Source organism: Pelodiscus sinensis, chromosome 16, assembly GCF_052426305.1.
Source record: "Pelodiscus sinensis isolate ZL-2025 chromosome 16, ASM5242630v1, whole genome shotgun sequence".
NCBI classification, from domain to species: Eukaryota; Metazoa; Chordata; order Testudines; family Trionychidae; genus Pelodiscus; species Pelodiscus sinensis.
Genome location: NC_143067.1, coordinates 9,361,621 through 9,387,094, shown reverse-complemented (window position 1 = coordinate 9,387,094; position 25,474 = coordinate 9,361,621). Strand labels below are relative to the sequence as shown.

The following is a 25,474-nucleotide window of genomic DNA, read 5'->3' as shown; positions in this document are numbered from 1 at the left end:
GTTTCTTATACCCAACAATAGCACTTCTCGCGATATGCTTATATCCATCTACGGCACATATTCCTCATGTCTGTGATATGCTGGTCAAACCTGCTAATCATTTATTAACCCTTTAAGAATGGAATCTTAATATAAAGCTATCACATTACGCTGACATCTGCAGCCCGACCTGCAAAACTGGTACTGTGCAACGTGAATGGAAATCTGTCACACAGAGGGCGAATTCTAACCAATCCCATTGATATTTGCCACATGTTGGCGCTCTAGCAGGACGCCACACGAGGTCAATGGAAAGGTCATTTTATTATAGTCCTTATATTTTCACTATGGAAGCGTCTCCTACCCTTGCACTAAAATGCTAACTGCTTCAGGGTGGGATTTTTCAAAAAAATTTCAGACATTAGACCTCAATCCAAAGGACTTGGGTGTCTAACTTCTCCAGACCTCTTCCAAAATCTCAGGCTTAAATTGTTACAGTGTGAATTCCTCTGTCATATCTTCATAAGGCTTTGTGTTTTCATTGTCCTCTTGGCTTCCTGTTTAATAATATATACCCAGCAGGGGAGAGATCGTGATTACGAAGGTTGTTTTCCCAGCGTGAGGCACATCCATTGCACTGTGGGTGCGCTGACCCCTGTGATTTTCCCCAAATACGGGAAACTCGACTGCATGATTTGTGGTGGCGATTAAAAATAATAATCTTTGATCAGTGCCAGCAAGAAAATATGACTGTAATCGTGGGTGGTTGGTGCAGCTGGGGCTGGCGAGGCAGGCCCTCAGGCTCCACTTACAGCCCCACTCTCGCCCTCCCCCCCACCCGGTTAAGGCCATGTCCCCACCTAGGGTTACAAAGTAGACCCTGCCAAAAAAACGGACACGCTTGAGCGGGGCGGGGGGAGGGACCGGGCAGGAGGGGGGGTGGGATGGGAAGCAGAGCTGGGGGGGGGTCTGGGTGCCAACCGGGAGGAAGGGGGGATGGGGGGGCGGGAAGCAGAGCTGGGGGGGAGTCGAGGGCCACAGCACTGGCTGGGACGGAGGGGGTCCGGGGGGGGGCGGGAAGCAGATCTGGTGGGGGGTGCAGGGTGCAGCCACTGGCTGCAGCCGGAGTCCAAGAGGCCGCGCCCGTGGCAGGCGCTCCCTTTAGTTGTGAGCAGAAGCCATGTGGGGCTGGGAGTCCCAGTCCCCAGCCCACCCAGCTTTTCCATGCGACCACAGGCTCCCAGCGCCAATCGTGGCCCCGCCTCCCAGTCTCTCCCCCGCCCCCGCCAGGCTTCGGTCCGGCGACCAGCCGGAAATTCAGGAAATTCCGGACATTGCACATGTCTGGTATTTTCTGAATTTTTCTACTGGATAGACGGTGCGAAAACCGGACACCTGGCAACCCTACCCACACCACAGGGAGGGAGGCGGCAGCACAGCCTGAGCCTCCCCAGACTCCCGGAGCAGCGTGGAGGCCGTGGCCTGAGCCGGCCTGAACCTCCCTGCCCTCAGGAGAAGGGGGGAGGGAGGCAGCCACATGGCTCCAGCCTCCCTGCCCCTAGGAGCAGCGGGGAGGGAGGCAGCAGTGTGGCATGAACCGCCCTAAGCAGGGGGAGGGCAGGCGATTGGGGCAGCAACACTTTACCCCCAGAACACCTACAGTGGGCTTTGGGGGGGCAGTTTGGGAAGGCAATGTCTTCCCTTGCCTAAGCCACCAGACACCCATGACTGTGATATGTATAGGGTTAAGAATCAGCCGTATTTTCTACAATATGTTGACTTACACGCTGGCTCTATTTGGTCCCAGGCACGGAAGCACAAAAAGTAGACTTGGACATTACACCGTATGAGTAAGCAGTCCTGGTAGCCCAGATCCCTGACTAAAACCTGCATCATCCGTGGGGTCATTATTTCACCATAGCCGGACATGGCTCCAAAGAAACAATTTAGTTCCTTGGTATGCATAAAATAAATCTCTGCTGGCAGGACCCAGAGTACTTATAGAAGCAGCCCAGGAACACTGTTAAATTACTACACCTATGTTAGCTTATTACAGGAGTGCATCCCTGGGGGTCCTTATTCCAGAGTATTTCTGTTTACAGTTAGGTACCTGAGGGTGAACAGAGGGAAATCACAATAGATGTGAACTATCTAGTCTGCCAGAAAAAAATCTAATTGAAATGCTGACCCACCCATCACTCTCAAACCTACATTCTTTAGCCATTACTAGAAAACAGGATCAAAGACAAGCCTGAGTAAACAAAGGTGGCTCCTTTGCATTTCCCTGACTTGTGGTAGGTGCACAGTTAGTCTGGACTTACAGAAAGTGAAAGGACTTGTAACTGGAAAAGGAAGCAATGGCGATACTGTTCTATATCAGTGTTTCTCAACCAGTGGTACAAGTACCCGTAGGGGTACTTGAGAGAAGTCTGGGGGATACGTCAACACAACAGAAATTTGGAGAAAACTGAAAACTGAAGTGAAAGTTCTTTTTCACACAGCGCATAGTCAGCCTGTGGAACTCCTTGCCAGAGGAGGCGGTGAAGGCTAGAACTATAAGGCTACGTCTACATTGGCCCCTTTTCCGGAAGGGGCATGTTAATTTCAGAGGTCGTAATAGGGAAATCCGCGGGGGATTTAAATATCCCCCGCGGCATTTAAATAAAAATGTCCGCCGCTTTTTTCCGGCTTTTAGAAGGGGCCAATGTAGACGTAGCCTTCACCGCCTCCTCTGGCAAGGAGTTCCACAGGCTGACTATGCGCTGTGTGAAAAAGAACTTTCACTTCAGTTTTCTCCAAATTTCTGTTGTGTTGACGTATCCCCCAGACTTCTCTCAAGTACCCCTACGGGTACTTGTACCACTGGTTGAGAAACACTGATATAGAACAGTAACGCCATTGCTTCCTTTTCCAGTTACAAGTCCTTTCACTTTCTGTAAGTCCAGACTAACTGTGCACCTACCACAAGTCAGGGAAATGCAAAGGAGCCACCTTTGTTTACTCAGGCTTGTCTTTGATCCTGTTTTCTAGTAATGGCTAAAGAATGTAGGTTTGGTCTGACCCAGTATGGACATTCTTATGTTCTTATGAATTTATCTTTTAAGTTTTACAGCGCTTTATTATTTTTACACCCAAAAATTTTATTGCCCTTTAAGTTGTTTAAACAAATATGTTGCAATGGTAGAAAGAAAATTTGTGTCTAAAAACTGTAGGTACTGCGGGTGTGTGTGTATATATATATATATATATATATATATATATATAAATGGGGCACTGTGATAGGGCGCCTCCGCCCCGCACTGAAACCCCCTCTCAAACACAGAAGCAGAGAAGTGGGGGGTTTGCGGAGCAGGGACAGAGAGCCATGGGGAACCCCGTTCAGGGAACGGCGGAGTCCCAGGAGAGTGGCAGAGCGGGGGAGACATCCCGTCGGGCCCCGGGGATGCACGGGGATGATGTTATCGGGGACGTCATCCCCAAGAACCAGGAAGGGACATATGGGGATGACGTCATTGGGGACGTCATCATAAAGAGCCAGGAGGGGAATTTGAAAAGGGGCCTCCGTGAGCCGGGGGGGGGGGGGAAGATGTGGGAGAGAAGCACAAGCGGCCGGAGACCGGAGTCTATGGGAGCAGGATCTACGGAGACACCCTGGGTGAGCTTTAACCCGGGTCCCCTGGGTAGTCGTGGACGCAACACTGGGGAAGAAGTGGCCCAGGGCAGGGGCGTGGACCCCGTGAGCGGGGGAGTTTAGGGGTTACAACCTCCTCCGCTAGGTAGGGACATGGGTCCCTGCCTTAGGGCCCTGGGTTGGGGTTCGGAGCGAGGGAGGGCCCAAACCCCCTTCCCTGACCGCCCAAGATCTAAAACCCGCCTTGGGAGGGCGGATCTTCTCCCAGAATTGCCTGTGAACTGCAGAATTAAATAAACTACGTAACTAATACTGAGCACAAAGGGGGTAAATCAAGGTGCAGACGCAAACCCTGCTGGGGAATTCGTAAGAGGAACTTATAATTTATTTTTTTTTGAGAAAGGGGTACTTTATAAAAAAAGGTTGGGAAACACCATTCTATATGATCAGCCCTTCACAGACATTGGGCCTGATCCTTATCAGAGCTCCCTTCAAATCCAGAGCCCCACCACCAATGTTCCCTCTAATCTTTTCCATCCAGGTGCAGATTTTTTCTCTCTGAGTGAGTGGAATACATTTTATATGCAGATGTGCACCACCACTAGGAACACAAAACTCACTGTGGGCACCCTGCTAATCAGCTGGGTGGCATTAGAATCTCTTCAGAGTGGCCGCACAAGCTCCCAGCTTGCAGGGAACACTGCCCGTTACTCCCATTCCTGCTCCCCAGTGTGTTACTTGCAACAGGGAAACTAGAAATGGACCCCAATTGAAACAATTTTTAAAAAGGACCAGGTCTCAGTGAGCACAGCTCTGGACTACTGCCCAGTTCAGTCCATCTCTAACTAAAACATTTTTGTGGGCTGGGAGGATTTATCCCTTATTATTTGGGCAACATGCTTCCTTGATTTATGCCCTGGCCAACCGCAGCAATATAAGTCACAGCAGACTTTGGCCCTTGGACTTTTATTTCTGTGGCTGAATAGTGAATTTCTTGGAAAAGGATCTAGCATCAAAATGTTTGTTGGTGGAAGGGGGCAGGAGAAGCGACGGGGCTAGATGAAACTAAGGTTATTTTTCCAGTGGATGCTATGTGTAGTCCCTGTTCATTCTAGTAACCCTCTGTCCAGTCACACAAAGCCTTAAACGTGCAAAGTTTAAAATGGTGTCCAGTGAAATTCAATACACTTGATTCCAGTGCGAAAATCTAGGCTGTCTTGATTAGGGGCTTGATCCAAAGTGTCTTAAAATCAAGGGAAAGACTCCTATTGGCTTTGGATCAGGCCCCTGGACAAGAAACAGAGCAGTGGCTCCATTTACTTGATCAATCCCATCTGTGAACACAATGTTTTCTGAAGGAATCTGATTCGTTGGACACAGAACAATTCTTAGTGCTCTGGCCTGTTTCTCCAATCAATGATCCAAGCTAGTAACAGTCACTCTAGGTACATAAATGATTATGCAACCGTGAAGAGCTCCAGGTTTCAAAGACGTTAGTTATTATATCTCTGCCAGGGTTTCCTAACCTACTCTCTTCTGTCCAAATCTCTTACACTCAGACCTTTTATAAATTTCATGTGTAAATGAAAGGCCAATTCCAGGCAGCCGAACAGAAAATCAAGAGACAGTTAAATAAAACAGTCAAGGAAAGTGGCTGTTTTACGCAGAATGCACACACTCTTCCATGAAGCTTAAATCCTTTCCGGGAGACTGTTGTTGTAGAGGTGTAGCCCTGGCATCTTTGCTGATGACTGTGGGTCATTTTATGAAGCTGATGCATTGTTGCAAACCCTCAGTGTTTCTGCTCCCAAAGGAGCCATTGGTCTTTAGAGCACATTATCATCTGGAACCACTGCTATTGACTGTTTTTGGGGAAAAGTTCAAATTCCTTTTTGGGGACTGCTTTGTTTGTATTTCCACCAGCGTTAAGAAACACCAGGAGATGCACTGCCTCTTGAATTCTGGGAAGGGAATAAGCCATCAGGGGATAAATCCAGGCTTTGTGGAAGGATTTAAGAGAAATTAATCTCTATAGCGTATCTACTCATTGTCTCTTTTTTTCTTCCTCCTCTCCATTTTTTCCTTCTCCTCCCCCGCCATTCCTCCTTCCCTTATTTATTCTTGGATCTGGATTTCCAACACTCTTCTCATCTGAAGAAGTGGGCTGTGCCCATGAAAGCTCATGATACCATCTACATGTTTTGTTAGTCTTTGCAGTGCTTCTAGACTATTTGTTGTTTAAGTTTTTCTTAGTAGGACAGTTAGAGATAGCACATATATTTGTATTTAACTGCAGAAGGAAGTGGAATGGAGATTGTTAGATCTTCAAGATCTCTCCAATATTGCTTTCCAGCTCGACTTTCCCTTGATACATTTTTTACCCACTGCCTTTTTTTGTTCCCCCCTCCCAATTTTCCCTTCTTCCATCCCCCCTCCCATTTCCCCTCTTTATTTTGATCCTAGACATCCAACACTCCGGTCATCTGAAGAAGTGGACTGTGCCCACGAAAGCTCATGATACCATCTACATGTTTTGTTAGTCTATAAAGTGCTACCAGACCATTTGTTGTTTTTTCATTTGAATTAGTATAATTTGCTGCACTCTTAATAATAATAAAACTACAGCCCTGAATCGTAAAATGGAGGCATCTTGGGCCAATAAAACCCCAAAGCATGTTCAGTTAATATAGGACAGATGTTCCTCCTCATTCTGACAGTCAACATTTTCGAATGGTGGAATTTGTTCCTTCTTTTTAATTAAAGGAGGACTGGTGCTTGTGGAAATGCGAATTAAGATCCAGAATCGGCAACTGATCTTAGAGCACATTTGGAACTCAGGCTGTTTAATTTTCCCATTCAGTGCTCCTCATAATCCTAAATCAACTTTGCAGTGTTGGTAATTCAATATAATGCACCCAGTTATCAGCTCGTAAAGTGGTCTTGGAAGTCACTCAGCTTTGCACGCTTGGTGAGCTGATTGCTTTATGGATGGCTAGAACTCAGGTAACACAAATGTGGGTTTTGGTTGGAGTCATTTCACTTGCTTGAGAGCAACTGGAAATAATTTCCTGTAAGTGTTAGACTTTGTCATTTTACATCAGGCAGCACCATGAGAGGCTCACTTAGTCACAACAGTGCAGTAAATGATACTAACATGCTCTGAAGGATAAAAAGCACACACGGATCAGTGTGGTGTTTCAGTTATTCTCAGTTTAAACTTCATGAAGGGCGGTTGTGTTCAGGAAGGAAAAAGGGCAAACACAGTGTTCCAGACAGCATCCTTAATAGGAGTTATACGACCCTTCCCCAGGGCAAGAGAATGCAGGTAGAAACTCTTTTAGCATTGTTCTGATAGTGATGGGGGGGAGGGGGGAAGGCAACTAAGGGACAATTTCAGCTCAAACAAGTTTCAATTTCTATTCAGTTTCAATAACTTTCTTTGGATCTTTTACGCAACCTCTCGCTCCACTGGCAGCTGACGCTTCCTGGCTCCAGGCAGGTTGGAAGGAGTGAAAGAGCCTATTCACAATTCTTTCTCCCCCTCCCCCTCCAAATGCAAGGCTGCCTCTCAGGGAAAGAGACAGATGGAGCATATTTCTTTATGTGTGGTCCCATTTCTCTTTACAGCAGCAGGACTACCTGGCTGGTCTGAAAAAGAGGAGAAACAGGCCTAGGAGAGTGAGGGAAGAGAAATGGAGGAGAGACTAGTAAGAGTTGCTAAGACAAATGCCGAAGCGTATAAATACCTCCTTCCCCCCACCACTGCAGCAGAGGTTGTGGTCAACAGGCAGGGAACAGATAGAGCAGTGATGGGCATCCTAGGCCAGGCAGTGGGCCACATAAGTGGCCCTTCTTCATCTCAGTAAGCTGCGAGACTGTTATACCCAAGACAGTCTCCTAGGATAGGGTAGTTATACTAACTGTACTTGCATCCCTTGAATTTGCGGGGGTGCCACTTGAACCGTAGCAGCGCTGTGATTGGCTGCAGAAGGTGCGCACGGCTCTCACAGTCAGTGCAGTGTGCAATCAGTGCACACCTCACTTCACATGCCCTCGCTTTAGGTGCATATCACTTCAGTAATACCGGTAGGGAAAAAAACCACTCAGACAGAAACCAACAGAATCTGGCAATCCTGTAGTAGGCCACACACAGATACAAAATGTAAACAAAATGTCTCGTGGGCCACACATAGAACCCCCATGGACTACATGTGGCCCTCAACATAAGGTGATAGATAACAGCCAACATGGATTTGAAAAGAACAAATCATGTCAAACCAGTCTGATAGCTTTCTTTGCTAGGATAACAAGTCTTGTGGATACGGGAGAAGCAGTGGATGTGGTATACCTAGACTTTAGTAAGGCATTTGATATGGTCTCACATTTATTCTTATCAATAAATGAGGCAAATACAACTTAGATGGGGCTACTATAAAGTAGGTGCATAACTGACTGGATAACTGTTCTCAGAGAGTAGTTATTAATGGCTTACAAGGAAAAGAACATAATGTCATGCTGGAATGGCATAACAAATAGGGTTCCACAGAGATCTGTTTTGGGACCGGTTCTGTTCAATATCTTCATCAACGATTTAGATGAAGGCATAGAGTGTACACTTATTAAGTTTTCAGATGATACCAAGCTGGGAGGGATTGTAAGTGCTTTGGAGGATAGGGTCATAATTCAAAATGATCTGGACAAACTGGAGAAATGGTCTGAGGCAAATAGGATGAAGTTTAATAAGGACAAATGCAAAGTACTCCATTTAGGAAAGAATAATCTGTTTCACACATACAGAATGGGAAATGATTGTCTAGGAAGGAGTATTGCAGAAAAGGATGTAGGGGTCATAGTGGATCACAAACTAAATATGCAAAAAAGGCAAATATGATTCTGGGATGCATTAACAGGAGTTTTGTGAGCAAGACACGAAGTCATTCTTCTGCTCTATTCTGTACTGATTAGGCCTCAGTTGAAGTATTGTGTCTAGTTCTGGGCACCACATTTCAAGAAAGATGTGAAAAAATTGAAGAAGGTCCAGAGAAGAGCAACAAAAGTGATGAAAGGTCTAGGAAAAATGAGCTTTGAGGGAAGGCTGAAGGAATTGGTCTTGTTTAGTTTGGAAAAGAGAAGACTGACAGGTATCTAAAAGGGTGTCACAGGGAGGAGGGGGAAAATTGTTCTCCTTGGCCTTTGATGATAGGACAAGCAGCAATGGGCTTCAACTGCAGCCAGGGAGGTTTAGGTTGAACATTAGGAAAAACTTCCTTACTGTCAGGGTGTTTAAACACTGGAATAAATTGCCTAGGGAAGTTGTAGAATCTCCATCACTGGAGATATTTAAGAGTAGGTTAAATAGACATCTATCAGGGATGATCTAAATGGGGCTTGGTTCTACTGTGAGAGCAGGGGACTGGACGTGATGATCTTTTGAGGTCCCTTTCAGTTTTATGATTTTATGATTCAAGCTACAGGTTGCCTACCACTGAGATAGAGCCTTCATTGGGTCATGATGAGAAGGGAAAGTTCTTAAGGCATGAGGAGTGTGTGCTGTTCGGTCTACCGGGTACTTAGAGCCCACTCTATTAGAACATAAGAACATAAGAATGGCCGTACTGGGTCAGACCAAAGGTCCATCTAGCATAGTAGCCTGTCTGCCGACAGTGGCCAGCACCAGGTGCCTCAGAGGGGGTGGACCAAAGACAATAATCAAGCGATTTGTCTCCTGCTATCCTTCTCTAGCCTCTGACAAACAGAGGCCAGGGACACTATTTCTATCCCCTGGCAAATAGCCTTTTATGGACCTAACCTCCATGAAATTATCTAGCTTCTCCTTAAACTCTGTTATAGTCCTAGCCTTCACAGCCTCCTCTGGCAAGGAGTTCCACAGGTTGACTGCGCGCTGTGTGAAGAAGAACTTTCTTTTATTAGTTTTAAACCTGCTACTCATTAACTTCATTTGGTGTCCTCTAGTTCTTCTATTATGGGAACTAATAAATAACGTTTCTTTATTAATCCTCTGCACACCACTATGATTTTATATACCTCTATCATATCCTCCCTCAGTCTCCTCTTTTCTAAACTAAAAAGTCCCAGTCACTTTAATCTCTCTTCATATGGGACCCGTTCCAAACCCCTAATCATTTTAGTTGCCCTTTTCTGAACCCTTTCTAAGGCCAAAATATCTTTTTGAAGTGAGGAGACCATATCTGTACACAGTATTCAAGATGTGGGCGTACCATAGTTTTATACAGGGGCAGTAAGATATTCTGTGTCTTATTTTCTATCCCTTTCTTAATAATTCCTAACATCCTATGTGCCTTTTTGACCGCCGTTGCACACTGTGTGGAAGTTTTCAGAGAACTATCCACGATAACCCCAAGATCTCTTTCCTGATTTGTCGTAGCCAAATTAGCCCCCATCATACTGTACGTATAGTTGGGGTTATTTTTTCCAACGTGCATTACTTTACACTTATCCACATTACATTTCATTTACCATTTTGTTGCCCAGTCACTCAGTTTGGTGAGATCTTTTTTAAGTTCTTCACAGTCTGCTTGGCTACGTCTACACTGGCCCCTTTTCCGGAAGGGGCATGTAAATTTCACGAGTCGTCGTAGGGAAATCCGCGGGGGATTTAAATATCCCCGCGGCATTTAAATAAAAATGTCCGCCGCTTTTTTCCGGCTTTTAAAAAAAGCCTACTTCAAAGTAGGAATAAGACCCTCCGGAAAAGGGCACTTTTTCCGGAGGATCGGGGCCAGTCTAGACGCTCTTTTCCGGCTTTTTTAAAAGCCGGAAAAAAGCGGCGGACATTTTTATTTAAATGCCGCGGGGATATTTAAATCCCCCGCGGATTTCCCTACGACGACTCGTGAAATTTACATGCCCCTTCCGGAAAAGGGGCCAGTGTAGACGTAGCCCTTCTGTCTTGACTATCTTAAACGGTTTAGTATCATCCGCAAACTTTACCACCTCACTGCTTACCCCTTTCTCCAGATCATTTATGAATAAGTTGAAAAGGATCAGTCCCAGGACTGACCCTTGGGGCACACCACTAGTTACCCCTCTCCATTCTGAAAATTTACCATTTATTCCTACCCTTTGTTTCCTGTCTTTTAACTAGTTCTCAATCCATGAAAGGACCTTCCCTCTTATCCCATGACAATGTAATTTACACAAGAGACTTTGGTGAGGGACCTTGTCAAAGGCTTTCTGAAAATCTAAGTATACTATATCTACTGGATCCCCCTTGTCTGCATGTTTGTTAACCCCTTCAAAGAACTCTAACAGATTAGTAAGACAGGATTTCCCTTTACAGAAACCATGTTGACTTTTTTCCAACAAATTATGTTCTTCTACGTGCCTGACAATTTTATTCTTTGCTATTGTTTTGACTAATTTGCCCAGTACTGAAGTTAGACTTACCAGTCTGTAATTGCCAGGATCACCTCTAGAGCCCTTTTTAAACATTGGTGTCACGTTAGCTACCTTCCAGTCATTAGGTATGGAAGCCGATTTAAAGGATACGTTACAAATCACAGATAATAGTTCAGCAATTTCCCATTTGAGTTCTTTTAGAACCCTTGGATGAATGCCATCCGGTCCTGGTGATTTGTTAACATTAAGTTTTTCTATTTGTTCCAAAACCTCCTCTAATAACACTTGAATCTGAGGAACTGTCCTGGATTGATTACCCACAGATTTAGGAATCTCCCTAACATCCTCAGCCATGAAGACTGAAGCAAAGAAATCATTTAGTTTCTCTGCAATGGCTTTATCATCCTTGATTGCTCCTTTTATATCTCGATCGTCTAGGGGACCCACTGGTTTTTTAGCAGGCTTCCTGCTTCTATATTTACTTAAAAAACATTTTGCTATTTCTTTTTGAGTTTTTGGCTAGCTGTTCCTCAAAATCTTTTTTTTGCTTTTCTTATTCACTAGGATTGGACTTCCACTTCTTGAAAGATGCCTTTTTGCCCCTCACTGCTTCTTTTACATGGTAGTTATGCCACGGTGACTCTTTTTTAGGTCTCTTACTATGTTTTTAATTTAGCCTCATTTAGCATGGACATTCTAATTGACAATATTTTTTCCCTTCTCTTTCCCTACCCACCCCCGCTTTTTCTCTGCTATTTATTTGTACCTTGGACCCTTAAATCCATTCATCTGAAGAAGTGGGTTGTGCCCATGAAAGCTCATGACACCATCTACATTTTTTGTTAGTTTCTAAGGTGCTCCAGAACTATTCTTTTTTTTTTTAATTACAGACTAACACGGCTACCCCTCTGAAACTTTTGTCGCCTTGAGTAATGCGGTACTGGGCTAGTTCGGGGAGGGAAGGGCCTGGAAGCCAACTGGTTCCTGTGTCAGACCTCTCTGGGGATGGATGGCCCCTTTTGGGATTGGACAGACCATTCAGTCCCTGCAGTTGGATCTTTGCATCCCACCCCGGCTATGTGTGGCTGTCTGAATGGATTCCTTGGTGTGCTGTGAGTCTCACCAGATCACCATTTGAGGGGATGGAGAAGAGGTTTTCCCACAAGACTGGTTCATATCAGGTTTGCTTCTTTCTCCTACAGCTTGCCGGGGTGGCCAGTCTGTTTGGACAGTTACAAGGAAAAGAACATGAACATTTCAACACTCCCTTCCCCGGAAAATCCTTTATCACAATTGACTGCCCATGTCCAGTGCATACAGACAAAGCAAGAGGGGTTAGCCAGCTCCTGAGGTAACCTAGACTTACTGAGGCACCCAGTAGGCCACTGAAAACACCTCAGCTTGCTTTGGGAGTGAGGTTTGCCTTAAATCTGATACAGACTAAAGCAGCTCTTACGGATATCCACCCACCCGCCTGCTAGGGATGTGTAAAGGATTCCAGCACAGGCTAAATCCCTGACAGAGTGGGTGAGGCTAGCTCTGTCTCCCTGGTGATCTAGTGGCTAGGATAGAGCACTTTCATTGCTATGGCCTGGGTTCAGTTCCCACTCAGGTAATGCAGCCTCCCCTCCCTTCTTGGTTAAATTCAGTAGCCCTGGACCCATGGGTGGTGGGCAAAGGTAGCGGTTGGGAAGGCAATCCCACAGCTCCACCCCAGCCCCACCCCTTCTGCCCTGCCCCCTATGAGAGCCAAACTGTCCCTCTCCCCAGCACCACAGAAAGGTGGGGCAGCGTGCAGCCCCAGCCTCCCCGGTCCCAGATTGGGCGGGCACTCGGGAGCAGCAACACTCTGCTCCCAGTATGCATACTGTAGGCATTCTGGGGATGGAGTATGGGTGAGGCCAGGCTGGCAGTTTGGGAAGGCAGTGCCTTCCCCTGCCTCAGATACCCGTCGCTCCTGCTTGGACCCAAATAATTGCCTGGCAGTTGAAGGGCTGGGAGAGAAATGGGAGATTAGTTTCAACTGTAGCCTGATGATACATTAACCTATTTTCCTTCTCTGTGACCTACATCCTGAGAGCCCTGAGCAAAAGGAGCTGCCCTGTAAGCATGTAGACTACACAGGCAATAGTACAGTCCTGAGAAAAGATAATGTGCTGCAGGAAGATTCATACATATGCTGCAGAACCTTGAGGCTACGTGTACAGTATTTCAAAATTACTAAATTCGACTTAACTCCTGATTTAACAAATTCAAACTAGCATGTCCACACTACAGGGAAGCATCAAAATTAGTCCGAAGCAGGCTCTGGTCATGTGGATGTACTACCTCAGACTTAGAGCCCCAGGAAGCACTGGGGAGTACTTATTTCAAAATAACGGCAGCGGAGCATCCACACTACCGTTATTTCAAAATAATTATTTCGGAATTAGCGTTCCTCCTGATGAAAAGCAGGAGCACAGATTTCGAATTCTGTGTCCTGTTATTTTGAAATAACAGGCTTGGTAGTGTGGATGCTCCGCTTATACATTCAACCATGGGGCAGGTATTTTGAAATCAAGTCCTAGTGTAAACCAGGGCTAAGAGCTCGCTCACAGGGCATCTGGACAAGCAGACTATGGACACGTGATCACTGAGGAAGGGACCAAGAAGTTGATATTCACAAGTGCTGAGCAGCTCCCTGTTGAAGTCAAGGGGAGCTGCTGGTGCTAAACAATGAAAAATCTGTCTCAAGCTGATGCCTCTACATTTCCTGTTAGAGCAGGAAGCCAAGTCATGGGATGACTGGGTGCTTGGTCCAACCAAGAGAAAGATGCAGCGGAAAGCGTGACAGAGGTTTAAACGGGAACCTCCTGAATTTGTTTATTGAAGGTTGGCATCTTGAGACGTATCTCATTCCTGAGATTGCTGGAAAGAACAAAGGGTTGGTAGTGCAAACCTCCCCAGAGCATCTGACGCTTGCAGGATGTTCCCAAGGTGATCTAAACTTGAGAGGCTGTTGATAAGACTTGAACAGACTTAGATAAGCAAAAATGATCACTCCATGTGTCTTTGAATGTACAGAGTGTTCTTCCCTCCTGCTAAGTGGGGGAGAAGGGGAAGAACAGCATCTTCTGTACAATCGCCTGGTTCTTCTTCGCACCTACCCTCTGAGCTTTGTCATAAAGTTAAGAAGTTTAATTTAACTTTCTTCCTCACTTGTATAGGGGCCAGTTTCAAAAGAGATAGCAGCAGGCTACTGTGACTGCCCCCTGAATCCTGCTACTAAAACATCACAGATCAACGCTCAGCCAACAAAAATAGAAGTTAGCAGTAACAGCACAATGCATTTTAAATTTCCCTCTAAACGCATGGCATTTTCTCTAGTTTAAATCAGTTTTCAGAGCTGCACTTGTAGTTATAAAAAATAAATGCCAATGATGGACAACGCGCACATATGCCAACCACCAGGTACATGGCCACTTTATCCACCTCTGCAAAGGTCTTTGAGACCCTCAGATGAAAGGTGATATATTAAAAGCAAAGTATTAGTGCTTTCCCCCTATTTTTTTTTAAAGGAAAATAGTTTTCCATCTTTCTTTCTTCACTACTTAATTTAATTTTCTCATTCTGAATAAGTGCAGTTTCATCCACTTTCTAAGGGAAAAACTTTGGGTACTTTAATAGCTTTTAAATTAGCTCCGATATGCATGAACTAACTGCTCAATAAGTGTATTTCTGGCTAGAATTAGATAGGAAGTCCTGCAGGCAAATAAACTAATTTGATCAAATTATATTATTAGAGGCAAAACATCTTTACATGCTATCTGAAGCACCTGAATGCTAAGGCTAGGTTCTGAGTGAAACTGAGTCCCATTGGAAAAGCAGTGATGATGAGGTGATCTAATATACTTCCAGAACTAGAAAAGATGACAGCTCACACACATAAGGAATTTAAAAAATAGCCGGGCATGCAATTGTAACGGTATCCCACATATGTTTGGCTATGTCTACACTGCGGAGTTTTTCCGGGATACTGGAAATTTTCTGGAAAAGCTCTGCTGCATCCAAGGAGCACTTCCGCTTTTTCCGAACAGTTTCTGAAAAAGTGGACGCGTTCTTTCAGCATCCCTGTTTTCCTCATTGTATGAGGAATAAGGGATGTTCCGAAAGAGGAGGTTTTTCTGACATTTGGGCCCATGTAGATGGACCAAAAGTCGGAAAAGCCTCTTCCAAAAAAAAAATGGAAAAAGGTTCGCAATTTGCATAACTTTTTCTAATAGAACTCGGCAGTTTAGACATAGCCTTAGTTGTATTAGCAATAATTAAAAATTTGTGATCAAAATATTTTTAACCAAAAACCAAAAAACACCCGTTGTTCAAAGAAAAATGTCACCAAATATCCCACGGGTTTCTTCAAATAACTGTTGTTTTTTTAATGGAACCTAAACATGAAGATTTTTCAGTTTCCAGATTTTCCTCACTCATCCAAACCATCCTCCCAATGGCAAAATGGAAGAGGGAGGAAAAGAGGGAGCAGAGGAAAAAATGAAACAAAGAGGTGAGAAACCCAGAAAAATTTCAAAACAGAAATACTATAAACTTCAAATACATGAGAAAAATCTGCTCTTATTTGAAAACTGTGGCATGAAAATAAATTCAACATGGCGGGGGGGGGGGGTGAATCTAATTATTCCCTTTTCAGGTATCATCTGGATTTTATGTTTAGTTACATAAAAGCAATTGAATTCAAGAACAGAGAGGCCTGGCCCAGTAACCCAAACCTAGGTTTTGAGTTTTCAGTTTCTATTCCCACTCTGCGACTGACCTTCTGTGTGCCAGTGGACAAAGCAAATCACTTAATCTCTGTACCGCTGTTTTCCCACTCTCTGTTTAGATTGTAAAGTCTTTGTGGAAGGAACTGTGTCTGAGGACATGTACCGCACCTCGCACAATGGGGATCTAAATTCAGAGCTTTGGCTTTCCTGACATATAAATAATTGACTAGAACAGTGTTTCTAAACCAGTGGTATAAGTACCTTTAGGGGTACTCGAGAGTAGTCTGGGGGGGTACAACAACACAACTCAAATTTGGAGAAAACTCAATTTTTGTTTTAAGTTTTACAGCGTTTTATTATTTTTGTACTTTTTACACCCCAAAATTTCATCGCCCACCCGGCTACAATTAAGTTGTTTAAACAAATGTGTTGCAATGGTAGAATCAAATTTTGTGTGTCTGAAAACTGTAGGTACTGGGGGGTACTTACCTTTTTTTTTAAAAAAAAGGGGGTACTCACAATTTTTTAAAGTGGTACTTTATAAAAAAAAAAGGTTGAGAAACACTGGACTAGAACAGCAGCTTCTTTCTTTTCACTGAATATCACAGAATGTAATCACCAATCACGTGACCTTTTACAATATCCACAGTGCTTTCCCTGACAGAAAACCTGTCCTCAGCTACCTCACAGTCAACAAGTTTTGGACATTCCTTTAGACTCAACTTCACTTGAACAGTATTTGTAGCTCTCTCTTATTTGCTTCTCACAAACACTTAGGGAAGCTCATTTTTGTTCACAAAAGCACGTGGAAAGGATGTGTGATTTGCATGTACCCCGGGAAAGAGGTGGTATTCAGTGTACATGTTCTTTGGTTTGCCTTCCCTGTAACCTGCAGGGAATACCTGTGGCAGCAGGAGACTGAAACAAAGTATGAAAGAGTTTAAGGGACACCTGGATTTGTTTCTGGAAGAAAGGGAAATTAAGGTATATGAAATTAAAGCAGTGGATGAGATTAAAGTCCATGGAGGGAAAAGGCAGGCATGTTGAGTCAGATGCATTATTCCTAAAGCTCCTCACCTCCTCCAATCATTTAAAAAACAAACACTGTAAACTAAAATTTACCCAGATTTACATCTTTTAAAATCCATATTTTCTCCTCTTCTTACTGTTTGCCTAAATGGGCACATTTATCAGTTTTGAAAAGCTAGCTCTTTGCACCTTCACAGCCTGTCTGTTTTACCATGGGAATATGAAACACAGCCATGTTATTCACAGTAAGATGACACAGCCATTCTGCAGCTCCAGATTGGATATTACCTATTTCCAATCATACCTAAGCCAGACACTCACCAAATCCGTGTTCCATCCATGGCCAAAGTTGCTGCACTCAGTTTGTCCATTTGAAAATAAAGCCCTGGACCAGGGATCGGCAACGTGTGGCATGCAAGATGATTTTCAGTGTCACGTGCAATGACCAGGCTCCCCTTTTCCCCCCTACAATGGGGAGCCCATGCTGGCGATCCAGCATTGCGCCCCCACAAGACTGGAGCCAGTGCTGGCTTCCCGGGGGGGGGGGGGGGGGGAGGAGAGGGGAAGCCCGAAGTTCTGCCCGAAGTTCTGGCTTGCGGGGAAGCGTGTGCACTCTGCTTTTCCCCTCTCCACAGGAAAGCCAAAGCAGAGCCCAGGGCAGGAGACCAAGTGGGGCACACGATGAAGAGATTTCCCCACATACACCCCTGGCAAAGTGGCGCAGCCCCGAGTAGGAAGGTTCAATCTTGGCACGCGATTTCAGAAAAGTTGCTGACCCCTGCCTTAGACAAGCTTTGGTTGATTTGGGTTCATGTGTTTCACTGCAAGTATCACAAATGTGCCTGGATCTTAAAGCTGGGTAGAGACCAGAAAAGTTCCCCCCTAACATTCACTTGACGAATTAAAACATTTGCACTAGTAACCAGACTCAAAGGCTACGTTTAGACTGGCATGATTTTCTGCAAATGCTTTTAACAGAAAACTTTTCCATTAAAAGCATTTGCGGAAAAGAACGTCTAGATTGGCACGGACGCTTTTCTGCAAAAGCACTGTTTGCAGAAAAGCGTCCAGGCCAATCTAGATGCGCTTTTCTGCAAAAAAGCCCCAATCGCCATTTTCGCGATCAGGGCTTTTTCGCACAAAACAAATCTGAGCTGTCTACACTGGCCCTTTTGTGCAAAAGCTTTGCGCAAAAGGACTCTTGCCCGAACGGGAGCAGCATAGTATTTCCGCAAGAAGCACTGATTTCAGACAGTAAGAAGTCAGTGTTCTTGCAGAAATTCAAGTGGCCAGTGTAGACAGCTGGCAAGTTTTTCCGCAAAAGCAGGTGCTTTTGCGGAAAAACTTGCCAGTCTAGACACAGCCAAAGTGTTAAATTTACCAACCAGGGAACAGAAACAAGGCATACACATCCAGTCCACACTGCATGAATTTTTATAATGAATGCTAGCAGCTCACAAATTACCTGCAGGATCTGAAATTATTTGTAGGCACTGCCGAACAACGCATGCATTCTAGAAGACAGCCTGAGCATTTGTCCAGAGGAAGGTGACTAAAATGTATCAAATCATTCAGCTGACCTCAGCTGTAGTCCACATGGGATTTTTCATATCTTGCTTTCAGATGAATGGGTTACTTTGAAAACAGCATGATATTAAAGAGCCAAAGCCTAGGGATTTTAGCCCAAATGTGTGCAGACTCAGTGAGTGAGGAACACCAATACAGGTTTACTTGTAGGTGTTTCTTCACAGCAGAGCCAGTTTGAGTCATAATATCCACACCCAAAAAGCTCAGTGACGGGTGCTTTAAGGACAGGCCGGCAGGTGGGTGGGTCCTTGCTGCTCCAGTGCTGGTGATGCTTGAGTTTGTAAAGCTGTGGGGAGATGGTAGCCAGAATGACACTCACCAGCAGTTAATCCAATCACTGGCTAATCCAGTCACGCTATGCTGCTGATCAAACTCCCCTGTGTAAGTGGAGTGGTGTTTGGAGGGGCTGTTACTCCTACACTAACTAGGCCAGCATAAGTAGTGCATTCATGCTAACTTTTGCATTGTAGATAAGCCCTGAGAAACATCAGACAGCCCCTCTGCCTATCACTGAATCCTCTTTATTGTATTCATAGGTGTGCGCAGGGGGTGTGCCGGGTGTGCCAGGCACACCCTAATGTCTCAAAAAAGGTGGCTTTGCATTTTAATTTAATCGCATGATACGCTCTTTTAGTTTTAAAGTGTGGATTGTTGTATTATGCAATAAGCGCCAAACAGCGTAATATAGATGTTGTAGAAATGTATAGAAAGCCCGCATTCGCTCGCAGCATGTCCTTTATGATTGAGTAGTCAATAAATGTTCGTCTTTAAAAAAAATAAAAAATAAAATTCCCTGGGTGCACACCCTAATGAAATGTGCTGCGCACGCCTATGATTGTATTTCTACCTCCGCGTAAAGAGCAGCCATAGACACCAGACAGGCTAGAACAGTGATGGGCAGCCATAAGAGTGAGTGGGCTGCATGACTTTACCTTCCTTCACCTCAATGGGCTGCAGCAGCCCATGTCCCACTAGGGCTCCACTTGCGGCCTGTAGCCCCCATGTCTGTCTCCCAATCCTCATGTGCCTCTTGCACATTGGGGTACCAGAGCCGTGCACTTACCTGCTCCTCTTCCCTCCCTCCCAGCACTTTCTGAATGTGCAAATCACCTGATTCCTGCTCCATCCCCACGCTTCCCCCTCCCTCTTCTAGCTGGAATCCCGTGAACAGCTGATTCCTGGCATTCCAATCCTGGGAGGGAAGGGAAGGAGCAGGAACAGAGTGCGAATCAGGCGATTTGAGTGCACCAAAAGGGCTGGAGGGGAGGAGAAGGAAGTGTAAGGCTCCAGTGCCTCCAGTGTTGAGGAGGGGGGCAGCCAAGGAGTCTGCGAGCTGCAGGTGGAGCCCCAGTGGGCCATGTGCGGGGTCACAGTGCCCACCCCAGTCTAACACCTGTGTTTACTCCCCACATAAACATGCCTAGAGGCACTGCAAACAGCTGTCCTGTGACTTCACTCCTGCACTTCCTACTCTCAAGACATGTTGGGCGAGGAGAGGGTGACAAAGAAATGACGAGCCCCCCCACAGGCCAGAGGAATAGGCGTGAAGCATTCGACTCTAACCTGTTCAAAATGCACAGAAACTCATTGAAAAGACTGGAAGCAATTCTATATAGAACCTGATTTGTCTGGACTCCTCTGAGCCCTGCACCTCATTGTCTAGGATTGCCTTATGTGCATCTTATATGCAGAAAAACCCTGTGACTTCCTGCAGTGTAGACATACCCTGAATGTTCGTGGCTATGGGGAAGCTCCACTCTCTTACTCATTCAGGCTACTGGGAGATCCACAAGCTGAATGAAAGAAGACAATTAGCTGTCAACAGGGCAGAATCCTGGATTCCGGGAGGTTCTGCTGATGTCAAGTGAAGTGAGTCGGATATCACTAAAATGTGGAACGCACACATATATATAACATAAACCACTACAGGGGGTGCCCGGCAATAGTCCCCCTAATTTTTCCATTCATGTGCTGAATAAATGTTGTTGTATGCACTGAGGCATGCACAGATGTGCACCACCAGTAGAAACACTTGCTACCTACTGTGGGCATTGTGCTAATCAGCTGGGCATCATTTGAATCTCTCCTGGGTGGCCGCCCAGGCACTCGGTTCACAGGGCACACTGTATACATTTTGCCCTTATCCATCTTTTCAGATATTCATTTCTCACTAATAGGGGAATGTGTGCCAATTTACATTGATTCTGATCCACATATCCATTATTTGCACAGATCACGACTGACGTGAATTGGAACATGCTCCTCTATTGTACAGTACAATATTGTACTTGCATCTGCTTATTACCTACAGAGGACTTTTTCCATGCAGATTAAGGAGATGGCATGTGAAGGAAAACCCAGTGTAAAGGTGTTTTGGGAGTCCTACAACATCTTGAACAGTGTGGAAAACACTGATGCATTGTGGGAAGATGTCCCTTTGCAATGTATGAATGGTGTTGGGTGTCATGCATGGCCAGATACCGTCCCTGAGTTTTGATGCCGTTCCTATTCTCAAGCAAAAAATTGTCAAGTTGGCAAAGGAGGTCAGCTTCCAGGAGGTGGAAGAGGAGGATGTACAAAAGTTGTTGGAGTCTCACGCTGAGCAACCAGCAAATGAGGATTGACTGAGCTAGACCAACAGTGGATATTCAAAGAAAGCAAAGACAATGGTGATGACAACAAGGGCAGGAAGCCAGGAGTTTGACGACAAGAAATCTCTCCCATTTCTTTGGCTTGCTGGATGAGATGATGGAAATCGTAAGAAAGCCGATTCTTTTTGTGAACAGTGTGCCAAAGTCTCCAGGCCTTTCAATGATGCAGTGGCTTGATGTTGGGAGACACAGCATTCACAGATTCATGCAGGAGAGAAGAGGTCAATAAAATACTTTTTAAAAGACTTCTATAACCAAGAAGCCAGCTGCTGAAAAGCCAGCCCAAGAAAACCCAGATGCCACTCTCTCTGTTTTATACTACATTTCTATGCCATATTGACTGCATTAAAATGTTCTGTGTGTTGGACTGGTGCTAGTAGGGTTGTACATTATTCAATGTTTTATGTGTAAAATGTGTACTGTATACAGTACCCTATGGCTGTGTCTAGACTGGCAAGTTTTTCCGCAAAAGCAGCTGCTTTTGCAGAAAAACTTCCCAGCTGTCTACACTGGCCTCTTGAATTTTCTCAAGAACACTGACTTCCTACTGTCTGAAATCAGTGCTTCTTGTGGAAATACTATGCTGCTCCCGTTTGGGCAAAAGTCCTTTTGCGCAAAGCTTTTGAGCAAAAGGGCCAGTGTAGACAGCTCAGATTAGTTTTGAGCAAAAGCGCGTCTAGATTGGCCACGGATGCTTTTGCAGAAAAGCGTCCGTGCCAATCTAGACGCTCTTTTCCGCAAATGCTTTTAATGGAAAACTTTTCCGTTAAAAGCATTTGCGGAAAATCATGCCAGTCTAGATGTAGCCTGTCATTGTAAAAAGGGAGACTGTTTAGCGAAAAGCCCATTGTCATAAGCCAATGAAGTTGTGAATGCATCCCTCCCCTTATTCCATTACTAGCAGACTTACCCAGTGTTGCTCAGGTCCTTCAAGGCAAAAGGGTGCAGGAGGCAGGGCTTACCAGTTTAAAAACAAAGAGGAGATTTTCACAAAAAACGTGAGAACATAAGAGCAGCCATAACAGGATCTGACCGAAGGTCTATCTAGCCCAGTATCCTGTCTTCCGACTATGGCCAATGCCAGGAGCCCCAGAGGGAATGTTCAGATCAGGGACCCATCAAGTGATCCAACTCCTGTTGCCCATTTCTAGCTTCTGACAGAGGCTAGAGACGCCATTCCTGCTCATCTTGGCTAATTGTCATTGATGGACCAATCCTCCAGGAATGCCTTTAACTCTTTTTTGAACCCTTTAAAGTCCTGGTCTTCACACCATCCTCTAGCAGGAGTTCCACTCTCGTAAGAGCCAGATTAACTGCAGTGAAGACCCTAGCCAACCTTCAGGCTGGGCATCTTTCCCAAGCACTAAATTCACACATACACACCTTAATTCTTCAGACAAACCTTTCAGAATCCCTTTGAACACTTATTCATTGGAACCGTTGGCAGAAATAAAGGGGGTGCGATGAAAAATTTGCAGCAAGCTCCAAATACTAGAGCTTAGCTTTTGAAAATGCATCAGAAGTCATCTACAAATAAGACAGGCATGGATAGGGGATTCCATCCTTAGTTTGGGCTATACACATTCATCCCATGACAGAGGGCTTTTCAGATAGCTAAGATCCACAGCAGCCTCTAATGGTGGCATTTGGTCACTGCAGGATTTTAATTGACTTAATTCAGCAACACTTCCTTTTGGTTGCTAGGGGTTTGTGTATGACTAGGTTTGTTTGGATTTTTATGAATTTCCACCCTCTGGAGTTCTTTCATCTCTGACGTGAAACACAGAGGGGGCAAAGAATGAAAAAGGACAAGGATGACAACTATGAAATCATATGGTTACTGAGCTTGGGCATGAGGGCACCTGGATGGCGTGCGTGTGTGTGGACGCAGTCAAATTTTATACAATAAATGTATACGTATACGTATACGTTTGCTTTGTTGTTAAATGGATACATTCAACCCCACCTCCCAGATCAGCCCTAATTAGCGGGTCATTTGAAGGCCAGTGAATGCTGCAGAAGGGACAACCAGGGCGGCATGAAGTCATTAGAATGTGAAACTGACAAAGGTGCAGACCAGCATGGCATCGCTGGGGAAGCAGAGGTGATGCTAGAGAGTGGGGAAAGTGGTATGGGAAAACTGTGTTAAAATATGACTTTAAATGCTCAGGGATTTCCTGGCTTTGATCAGACTGGTGGACAGGGAGAGGGCAAAAGGGGCCTGGAGGCCTAACAATTTAAAGGGGCCTTTAAATTGTTGCTGGAGCACCCTGTGCTGTGTGCTCTCGGCAGCTCTAAGGCCTGCGGGGTGGGGGGGAGGCATGATGTGCTCTGGGCAGCATGGAGGGCTGACAGCCCCAGGCCCTGCCCCTTCTAGGAGCATGGAGACAGGAATTCCCCCTCCCACGTTGCCCAGGGGCTCACGGAGGCTGTCAGAGCCCCTGGATCTGCTTGTAGGCTAGATAGTTCTCTGGGGAAGCACGTGCCAGTGCAAAAGAGAGACAATTAGTAAGGGACCAGCCTGTAGTAAAGTGGGATGTGTTGTGCCTGTTTCAGTGAGCAGCCTATGTTGCATGTCTGGGTGTTTTTTGCTTAGTGTGTGTTCTCATTCTGGACTCTAAGAATAAAAGTCGCATTGTTTTGGCGACCTTCCAGCAAGAGTGTTTGGTGGCTTTGTTTAAATGCGCTGTGCGTTTTCCGTTTGAAACAGCCAGGGACAACACAACACATTCACAGTTCCTGAATCTAACAAGGGGTATAATATTCCTTCTGCTGGACTGATTGTGCAGATGCTCTACAATACCATGCTGCTCCTACTTCAAATAAGTGTTTAGCAATTCATATTTAGTGTCAGTCTTTATTACCAGTGTGTGATCTTCATTTGTGGGTCCTGCAGTTCCATCATTTACATCCGTATCCTTGTTTCTTGCCATTTTACACTGATTGCTCATGACAACGGAAAAACAAAACCAACAGAGTACTTGGAAGTCAAGACTTTCATCATGTTTGATGGACACCCTACCTCGCAAGTGTCCATGCCACTTCCCACTGGTTACAGGCAAGCAGAGGGCTCTCTCTGCTAATCTGTTCCAAGTCTGCCGATGGTCCAAATGCACTCTGCACATAATACAGAACTGCCTTTTTGTTTTAAAAATCAGATTGAACCTCTCTCATCTGGCACACTCTGCTCTGGCAACATCCGTGGTCTGGCATGATTTAAGTTAGCTAGATGCCCACTTACCATGGGTTTGGCCAAGTTTCCCGCGGTGCTATAAAGTTTGTTTACAGACACTGGCTCTCAGTGTTCTGCACTGTTATTTAGCTCTAATTTACCCCTAAATGACTTCACAGAAAGTGCTGTTCCACTTATTCACCTCAGCAAAATAGAAATAGAGACCCACTCACTACAGTACTGACCTCCCGTGCTCTGGAAAATTCTCTAGTTCGGACCCGTCAGGTCCTGAGGGTGCGGGAGTAGAGAGGTTCAACCTGTACAACCATCCACATATCCACGTCACTTCCAGAGACAGCGGGAGTCTGACAGGCTCACTTTTCTCATAAAGCCAGTATCCCGGTTCTCACAGTACTTCTTCTGAGCATTGTATCCAGTCTTAAGGTAGGCTGCCCCGTGCAGTCATTAAACCAAAAAAGCCCCAAGTACCAATGACTGCCATTACCTGTAACTGACTCTGAGACTAGTCACTGTTACCAGCGAGTGTGACTGAGTGGATTTAAATCAGTGACGGCAAAACCGCCGAAGGCTCAGTTTGGACAATCATCAAAAATATGACACTGCTTTGCCAGGGAGTGCACTAGCTCCCTCTTGGCTTCTGAGTGCCATTCAAGTAAACCAGGGTCAGCTATCTCAGTGTGACATGCTCCAGCTCAGCCATGATTATGGGCTTGATGCAGGAGCCATTTGATAACATTCTATGGTTTGTGTTAGGCAGGAGGTCAGACTAGGCCTATGTCTACACTACTTCAAAAAAGTCAACCTAAAGCCTGAGTCCAGCTATGTGAGTAATGTAGCTGGAATCAACATACCTTAGGTTGAGTTACAGCAGGATCTGCACTCATGTTCCCTGTAAGCTGGGTATTTGTGCAGCCACTCAGGAGAATTTCTGAGCTGATTAGCAGAACACCCACCACTAGGTTTGTTTCTGCTGTTGGTGCACATGCACATGCCTCCATGCACATAAAAATTATTCCACGTATGGATGGAAAAAAACCGCACACAGATGGAAAAGACTAGAACAGGGGTGGGCAATAATTTGTGCCCAGAGGACACTTCAAAAATGTTTAAAGTAGCCCCAGGACATCCCGGAAGGGGTGGGGCCTAAACAGGGAGAGGCGGGGCTATACCACCCCCCGATCATGATTGGTCTGGGGGTGTGGGAGCCCCTTTGTCCCCCCTTTCCACTAGGCACCCATGCCCTGGAAGAGGCTTGTCATACTCCCCC

General features: G+C 45.3%; 1 protein-coding gene and 1 non-coding gene across 3 annotated transcripts in view; one reads left to right on the top strand and one right to left on the bottom strand.

Moving 5' to 3' along the window:
* The window catches only part of GFPT2 (glutamine--fructose-6-phosphate transaminase 2), a 143,981-nt gene that overhangs the window by 86,439 nt on the left and 32,068 nt on the right, over nucleotides 1-25,474 (bottom strand). The window lies entirely within an intron of this gene.
* Nucleotides 547-709, top strand: LOC112543892 (U1 spliceosomal RNA). Its single transcript, XR_003087181.3, has one exon. It is a non-coding gene; the product is annotated as a U1 spliceosomal RNA (small nuclear RNA).